Source organism: Mytilus galloprovincialis, chromosome 3, assembly GCF_965363235.1.
Source record: "Mytilus galloprovincialis chromosome 3, xbMytGall1.hap1.1, whole genome shotgun sequence".
Taxonomy (NCBI): Eukaryota; Metazoa; Mollusca; class Bivalvia; order Mytilida; family Mytilidae; genus Mytilus; species Mytilus galloprovincialis.
The window spans coordinates 51,995,715-52,004,246 of NC_134840.1; the positions used below are offsets into that span (position 1 = coordinate 51,995,715).

The window sequence follows — 8,532 nt, forward strand, 5'->3', positions numbered from 1 at the left end:
AAAAATGGAGCAGTGAACACTAATTTTGAAATCCCGATCCCGCAAAGACTAGCAAAAAAACCAAATCAGACCAAAAGACCAAGAGTGTATCGTACAAAATCAAGATATTAAATCTTTGATGTGTATATAGACAAATCATAACTTATATTTGCTTGTGACTCTTTGTTATATTTATTTATTTATTCATTGATAATGTCATCCATACTTACTTACTTCCTTACTTACATATGTTTATAAACTATATGTTTCATATCTGTTGATAGTTATCAAAATGAAATATTAATAAATGAATTTATGATAATAGTCGCTTATTGTGCACTTTCGAATTACAACGAAGTATTGATTAAAAACAAATAAAAGTATAAAGCCAAAATAACATATTAAAAAATACACACAAAAAAGGAAAGAAATACAAAGTTTTGTTTTAAATCCTACAAAAACAAAATACACGCAATAACACGACAAACAAAATGGTGTAATTATATATAATCCGTGTAATTGTTGTTTCTTTATTTCTTCATGGATCACTGGTTTTATTACCTGGTTAATTACTGGCACTTGCCGTCGGACAAAACCTTTGATGACAGAAAAAATCAAATTACGACATAACTACAATTTTTAATGACTAAAAAATTCAGATACATTATCTTCATGAAAAACTACGTCTGATGGTCCTGGAATAACTGTCAAATCAGGTTCTTGTGCATCAGCTAAAATATACAATTGAGCTCAAATTATATCTTGTAAGAAGACCTATCTGGAAAAATTCAATATAATGTATAAAATTGGAAAGAAGGGATGTAATAACACTGTTTCGGTTTTTGTGTTGTAATCCACTGTCATATGAAAAAGTAATGGAAACACTTTTTTTTTGTTAAATCTTCAAAATACATTTTGATTTCAAATTTCTTTCTTATTTTGATATTGTTATATATTGGATAATTGTATATTTGAAAATTGTATATTTGGATATTTGAAAAAAAACATAATATAAGTTATATGAAATACAAACCACAAAAGAGAGTAACAGTATTATAAATAATTTACCAATAATGTTAGCAGGGCAATTTCATTAATGGAAATTAGTCATGTTCTTTCATTGTCAAAATTATATTGAAAGGTTGTTCATCATGAAAGTTCAATCATATTCCCCAAACATCTACGTTGTCAAAAAACTCTAACAAAAATTATCTTTCTTTGTTAGAAAATAGTAAATCCCAAATTAATATAACTATAATTTTATATCAAATATTTTGAAATATATTTTATATATGGGTAGTGCTTTGATAACATGTTGTAGGAACAATTATTGTTTTTTTAAATTCTTATTGAAAACGTACAGATAAAATTTATACATACCAATGACATTTGAGCAGTAAGTGTCCCCTTCCCTGATTTCATGACTTCTTGTTTCTGAAGATCTCTGACTTTTAAGTTTTAAACGTTGTAACTGTAAAATATAAGAAATAAACATTCCTTTGCATTGTTTCATGTAAAAGTAAAGTCTACACACTCTAAAGCATGACAAATTTAATGTTTATTCACATAGTTATAATGATACAATAGGATAATACTTTATATAAAATTTTTAAAAAAAACAACAATTTAGAGGATTTTTTTCATTTAAAAACTTTCTATCATATGATCAAAGGGATGTAACTCCCACAAAACAGGGATTTTTAATTTCTTTTATCATGAAAATAAGAAATTTCAAAAGGCTGCATAAAACTATGTTTAGAATTTATCAATCTCCTTTAAAGTCATTTAATGTATAAAGATTGTGTTCGAATGAAAATTCTGAAATGCTTTTAAATCAAACCTTAAATTCCTTAGTCTTTGCTACAGTCCTTTTCCTGTTCACATCCTTGTCTCTTATTGCAGCTGTTACTGTTGTGGCAATTCCAGGACTAAGACCAAGCTCTTCATGGACCTAAAAAAAACACACAAGAACTTGGGAGCTGTGTCTTACATTGTGTATGATAACATTTCACAAAGCTACCATCCTAAACAACATTTATATTATTCTTTTTGATATATTTTTTTCTATGTATGTGCCTGTCTCAAGTAAGGAACCTGTAATTCTGTGGTTGTCGTTTGTTTATGTGTTAGTGTTACAAATTTGTTTTTTGTTCTATTTTTTTTTATAAAAATAAGGCGGTTAGTTTGCTCTGAATTGTTTTACATTGTCATTTCGTGCCTTTTATAGCTGACTATGCAGTATGGGCTTGGCTCATTGTTGAAGGCCATATAGTCACCTATATATATAATTGTTCATTTCTGTGTCAAGTTTGTCTCATGGAGAGTTGTCTCATTGGCAATCATACCATATCTTCTTTTTTATATCTATGAGTTTCATGTGATTATGGTTTATCTTTCAACTTAACCTAATTAGTGAACCAGTTTTACAGTTTTTCAAGTTTATAAACCATATTCTGTTTAAAAAAATAATTTGATGAATGTTTTTATATTACTTTATTTAAATAAATTATAAGTACCTGTGCAACATATTTGTAGCCTTAATTTTTTTGACAAACAGCAGCAGACAATCTGTGAGCTAAACTTCCACTCTCACTGTAATGCTTGTCTTTTGGGGCCTTTGATCGAACAGTGTTGTTAAAGCTTTCATTAGGATTACTGGAATCTAGTTTGCTCATCTTTCCCGGGTCAAGGTCTGTAAACACTTTTAAAAGATCTTTTTTCAAGTTTTCATCTTTGAGATCTGCACCCCATGGTAGATTTCTGTGCTTTGCTGTGGGTTTGTTTTTCATTTGGCACCAATCTCCACATCCATCATGATTACCAAACTGGTGTAGCACTACAGATGGTAAACTGTTCTTTATTCTGTCTGAGTCACCTTTGTTTTGGGCTAACATGAAAGAAAAACTTTTAATGAGAGCAGTAATTGTTTTTACAGACAGCTCTTTATATTTGCCTTTTATTTTGTGGAGCCTATTTGATATGTTCTTCTTTACATGATTGATGTCACTGACCTTTTCCAAACATGAGTCGACTTCACATCTTGCCCGATTGAATGCTATGCAATCGTCATCTCCTATTAGTGTAATTACCGGGGTATCTTTCTTTTTGGCGTCTTTTAGTATTTCCACAATCATGTCTGGTTCCATAGATTTGGCTGAGCCACACCAATTCTTACGACATTTATGTTTTGTTGGTAGCCGTTTTTTAAATTTTGCCACATCACATTTCCTGCATCTCTTATATCGAGCACTATAGCCAACAACCTTTCCTGTTTTTTTCCCAATCATGGAAGCTGTTCCTACAAAAAAAGTTTTCCATTGAATATTTTTTTTAAATTACTGGATTTCATTAATTACGTGTTACACCCACTTTCATGTCAAAAGGAATCTAGCTCCTCATATATATTATTCACATTATTGTACCCTTCATAAAAATAGTTGATACCAGGAGTATTTTTAATGTATTTTTATTCAAATTTATTTCATTTTTATAACCCTGTTCATTTTTACACACATATGTTTTTTCTGCTGGTGGAAAATATTCTTTTTTACCTCTATGCCTTTTTCAATTTAGTTTTGCCAACAAACATAAACATATTTTACATACAATTTTCCTTACTTACAAAAAAACCAAAAGAGAAAAAAAAGAAGATGTGGTATGATTGCACATGAGACAACTCTCCACAAGAGCCCAAGATGACATAGAAATTAACAATTATAGGTCACTGTACGGCCTTTAACAATGAGCAAAGCCAATACAGTATAGTCAACTGTTAAAGGCCCCTAAGTGACAAATAAATCAATATTGTCTGATGAAGTATTCATTTTGTCCAAGAAACCCGTAAAAGGTAAACAAGATGGATAAAATCCAATTGTTATAATTTCTTTAGCCAAATTCTTTTGCAAACGATGAATCTTTCATTGCAAACATTTTTTTTTCTTTTCCAAAATGTGTAAAAATGGAGGCTGCCAACGGAAACCCTGCTTCCAAGAATGATATATCTGTTCAATATTTCTTAGTTTTAAGAATAAAATAAGTTTTTTTTTTAGTTTTAGTATGACATGTAAACAGATCATAATACTTCCATCTTAAGATAGGTAAATAATAAAGATATAGTTACCAGACAAACTATTGTAACACCTTCCTGAGCCCCTTCTCTGATAAGCTCCGTCTGCTGATGCTGTTATTCCAGTTACACTAATAGGGCCACACACAGGATTAGTGTTATCTGTTGAAGCTATTCCACTACTGCTTGTTGCAGTTTCTGACCCACTAACAATGGCATGAATTGCATCACTGTCATTATCGGCTTGTAAATTACCTGAAATGAAAAAATGATTGACAAGTTAAAAGATAAAAGCACTACATATGGACAGCAACCCTACAACAGGTCAGGCAATGTCTGATTCCCCTGAAAATTTAAGGGAATATAGATCTTGACCCCATGTCAAATATATACTAATTGCTTTAGTTTCAGAGTTATAAGCCAAAATCTGCATTTCACCCCTATGATTTATTTATAGCAATGGCAGCCATGTTTTTTTTACAAAAGAGAAAATAAAACACAAACCTTGTACTAAAGAAGGATAATTAAGACTTAGTTTGGTGTTCATTGTTTCATAGCAGGTTTTTTGAAAGTTAACAAACTCAAATAATAGACAAATTACATGTGAACAAAGCCAGATCTAGCTAGCCTCTTGTTTATCATATGAATAAAGTTCTATTTTTCTTTAAAGACTGACATATAAAAACTTATGTTGCGTTAATTATGATTTAAACTTCATTTCATGCTCATTCAAAATAGTGCTAATTTTCACACAACAAATCACATTCACATTAATATTCATGACATGTGTAGAGTGGTTCAATCCTTTGTAGATTGATATTCAATACTAGAAAATATCAGGCTTACACAAATCTGTCATTAAAGAGTCATCATTGATTTACTCACAAGTTTTTGTTAGCAATCCCTCCTCAAACAAAGCATTGTCTACGGACTGTTGTGCTATATTTTCAAGAATAGGCCCAACCTCTTCACAACGTCTTCTTATCAGGCTTTCACTGACATTTGGCAAATTTAGTGATGTAAATAAATTATTAAGCTGTATTGGTCCTATTCCACTGTGGTACATACCTGAAATATTAATTTTCATTTAAAAAAATTGCAGTATTTGTATGTGTCAATACATTTATGTACATATAGGAATCTGATGTACAGTAGTTATCATGTGTTTGTGTAATTTATACATGTTTCTCGTTACTCGTTTTTATATAGATTAGACCGTTGGCTCCAAGTTGAAGGCCGTACATTGACCTATAATGGTTTACTTTTATAAATTGTTATTTGGATGGAGAGTTGTCTCATTGGCACTCACACCACATCTTCCTATATCTAACATATATATATTTTAAAACTAAAAATTTGAACAACAGTACTAATATAAGGTGACATACTGCAGCTGTGCTATATGAGCAGTCAAATTGCATCAACTATAATTCATCTGTGATAAACAGTCAGTGATCGTACATGTATATATCCCCTTGTATATGACGTAGACAATGGGTTTCTGTACAGTTTAATTGATGATGTCAATAAAATATACAGGTTGGCGGAAATTTTACGCCTTTGGCTTAAAAGTAAGAAATGATAGTTTCTACTCTAAATACATCAATTAGATCAGTTATAAGAGTTGCAGTTTATAGTGAAACAGCATACCTTGTTTCGAAATATAAATTTTATTTGTACTTGGCTGGAAAAAAACTTTTTCTCGCCACAGCCTTGCTTTCTATCTGCTTCTACATGTTGTAAGTCTTGTACAAATAACATTGATATTTCGAGACATCAAAAGATAATAACCAAAGGCTGCAAAATTTTCCTAAAATTACTAATTCCGGGGCAGCAGCCCAACAACAAGTTGCCCGAATGGTCTGAAAATTAAAGGCCAGATAGAACTTGACCTACATGTAATGAACAATTTCATTAGAAAAATAAGCCAAAAAACTGCATTTTACCCTATATGTATTTTTAGTCATGGCTGCCATCTTGATTCATGGGGGGGGGGGGGTCATGGGACACATCTTTTTAACAAGATACCATAATGATAAACGCAATGATCATGATGACTGTGGACAAGTTTGGTTAAATTTTTCTTAGTATAGTTTCAGAGGAGAAGATTTTTGTAAAAACCATGATGGACGCAAAGTGATGAGAAAAGCTAACTTAGCCCTTTTTACTAATTTATATGTTTACTTAAAATCTTGCCTTGAGCTGATAGACAATTTAATTTTTATGTGGTGTTTTTTTCATTAACAATTAGCAATTTAATGATCAGTATATATCTGGACAACTGATCTGTCAAATTAATTGCTATTTTTTTTTAAAAGAAACAAAAGTAATTTAATGATTTCAATACACAAATAATATAAATATAAAAAGTCTGGTTAAACAGTTTTCTATATATAGAACAAGGAGACTATATCAGACCCTAAAAAAAGAATAGGTTTGTTTGCCCTAATGGTACATGTACCTTCCTTGAAAATACTACCTACTTAAAAATCTTTTATTGTCCTAATGTGAAAATATTTATTTTTATTCAGATAGACATGAAGAAGTTATAAACATTGATACTTAAATTTCTCATAGCCAAAAGAAAAAGAAAAGAAATAGCCTACCTACATTGTAGCAACAAATATACCCACTTTCTCGATGCATAGATTGGGTACTAAGGGTTTTGGTAAACCAAAATATTTCTAAGTGTGGCCTCATTCTGACACCAAATTTTCACTGATTTTGGATATATCCACATTGCGGCACATGATGTTAAAGGTTTTGTTATAAGAGTCAGGGTTCTCACTAGGAATTTTTCATGGTGAGTCCTGGGACTCATCACTTTTAGAAATGGTGAGTCCCAAAAGATTTTGATGAGTCCAGGATGCAATGTATTTTTTTTGTGTCATAAGATAATGAAATGTGACGAAATACAACTTATAAAACGATGCGTGTTGGGTTGGTAGATTTTATTAAATCAATAAAAAAATATGACTTCTTAATAGTTATTGCTCAAAATTTATACATGTTACAGACTTCTTTCTGGGTCTATATCATATCCTTGATGTGGGGCCACATTGAAAAAAATGTTGGTTTGCCACAACCAGAGTTCCATAAAAAAGATCAGGGCAATAGTCTGAGTATTTGGTGCATAGTACAGAATAAATTTAAAATGTACATGTACAGAATATAAAAAAGAAGATGTGGTATGATTGCCAATGAGACAACTGTTCACAAGACAGTTTTTACAACTAAAGGTCACTGTACAGCCTTCAACAGTGAGCCAAAGCCCATTCAGCATAGTTACATGTAGCTTCAAAAGGCCCTGAAAGCTATATCATAATTATGTCAACAAATTTAATCACAATCCCAATTCAGACAGTATCAAGCTGGAATATTGTGTCCAATATTGCCCCAATTGTCAGGGTTTGATAAGCGCTCAATGAAGCATTTTATTCTACTGTGTAAAGTACCTTTTCACTGGATGATGTAAGATTTTGGTTCTGTAAATTTGATTTTGTATTTTTTACATTCTTGCCCGACAGAAAAAAACCAACCAAAAGCAATAAACTAAAGTAACGATGATAGTCCGTTGGAAGGGGACGAAAATTGGCTGACCCGTGTTAAGAGAGAGTCATATCTCTTGCACGGAAGCAGGACAAGTCGCCCCACTGGCAAGTCGCCCCACACCTAATCGCCCCACTTTTTCACCAACTCGCCCCACTTTAAAAAAAAACGCCCCAACCTGGATTACCAAATCGCCCCACTTTTTAAAAAATCGTCCCACATGTGAAATTGGTTTAATCATGTTAAATATTTATTTTAACTCTATTCATACTTGTACTATTTATAAGTGGAAATATTAATACATTGTACTCACTTCTTACTGCTATATTAAAAAAAGGGAATAATATAAGAAGTTTCTATAAGGTTTTCAAGGGGATAGCATCTTTTTCCATAAGTGGGGCGAGTTGGCATTACTACATTCATCCTGGTTAATAATATATTAATCTAGATATTATCGTTTTCCATAAGTGGGGCGAGTTCGCAGGAGTAATATTCACGGAATTTAACTTATATACAACAGGATAACATCTTTTTCCATAAGTGGGGCGAGTTGGCTTTACTAAATTCATCCTGGTTAATAATATATTAATAATATATTAATCTAGATTTTATCGTTTTCCATTCAGTGGGGCAAGTTTTCAGTAATATTAACGGGATTTAACACATTTCACAAGTGGGGCGATTTTTTAAAAAGTGGGGCGATTTGGTAATCCAGGTTGGGGCGTTTTTTTTTTAAAGTGGGGCGAGTTTGTGAAAAAGTGGGGCGATTTGCCAGTGGGGCGACTTGTCATGGATTCCTCTTGCACGTTAAAGACACCCTTGTAGATTTCGAAAAAGAGTAGGCTAATGCTACTACAAGGCAGCACTCGCAAGACATCATAATTATTTGCAGTCCAGGAATTGGTACTAGGTAAACATGCTACATGTGAATATAAAGT

General features: G+C 31.8%; 1 pseudogene; it reads right to left on the reverse strand.

Moving 5' to 3' along the window:
* Positions 1 to 247: 247 nt before the first annotated feature.
* LOC143066730 (uncharacterized) lies at positions 248 to 4,262 on the reverse strand (annotated as a pseudogene).
* Positions 4,263 to 8,532: the final 4,270 nt, after the last annotated feature.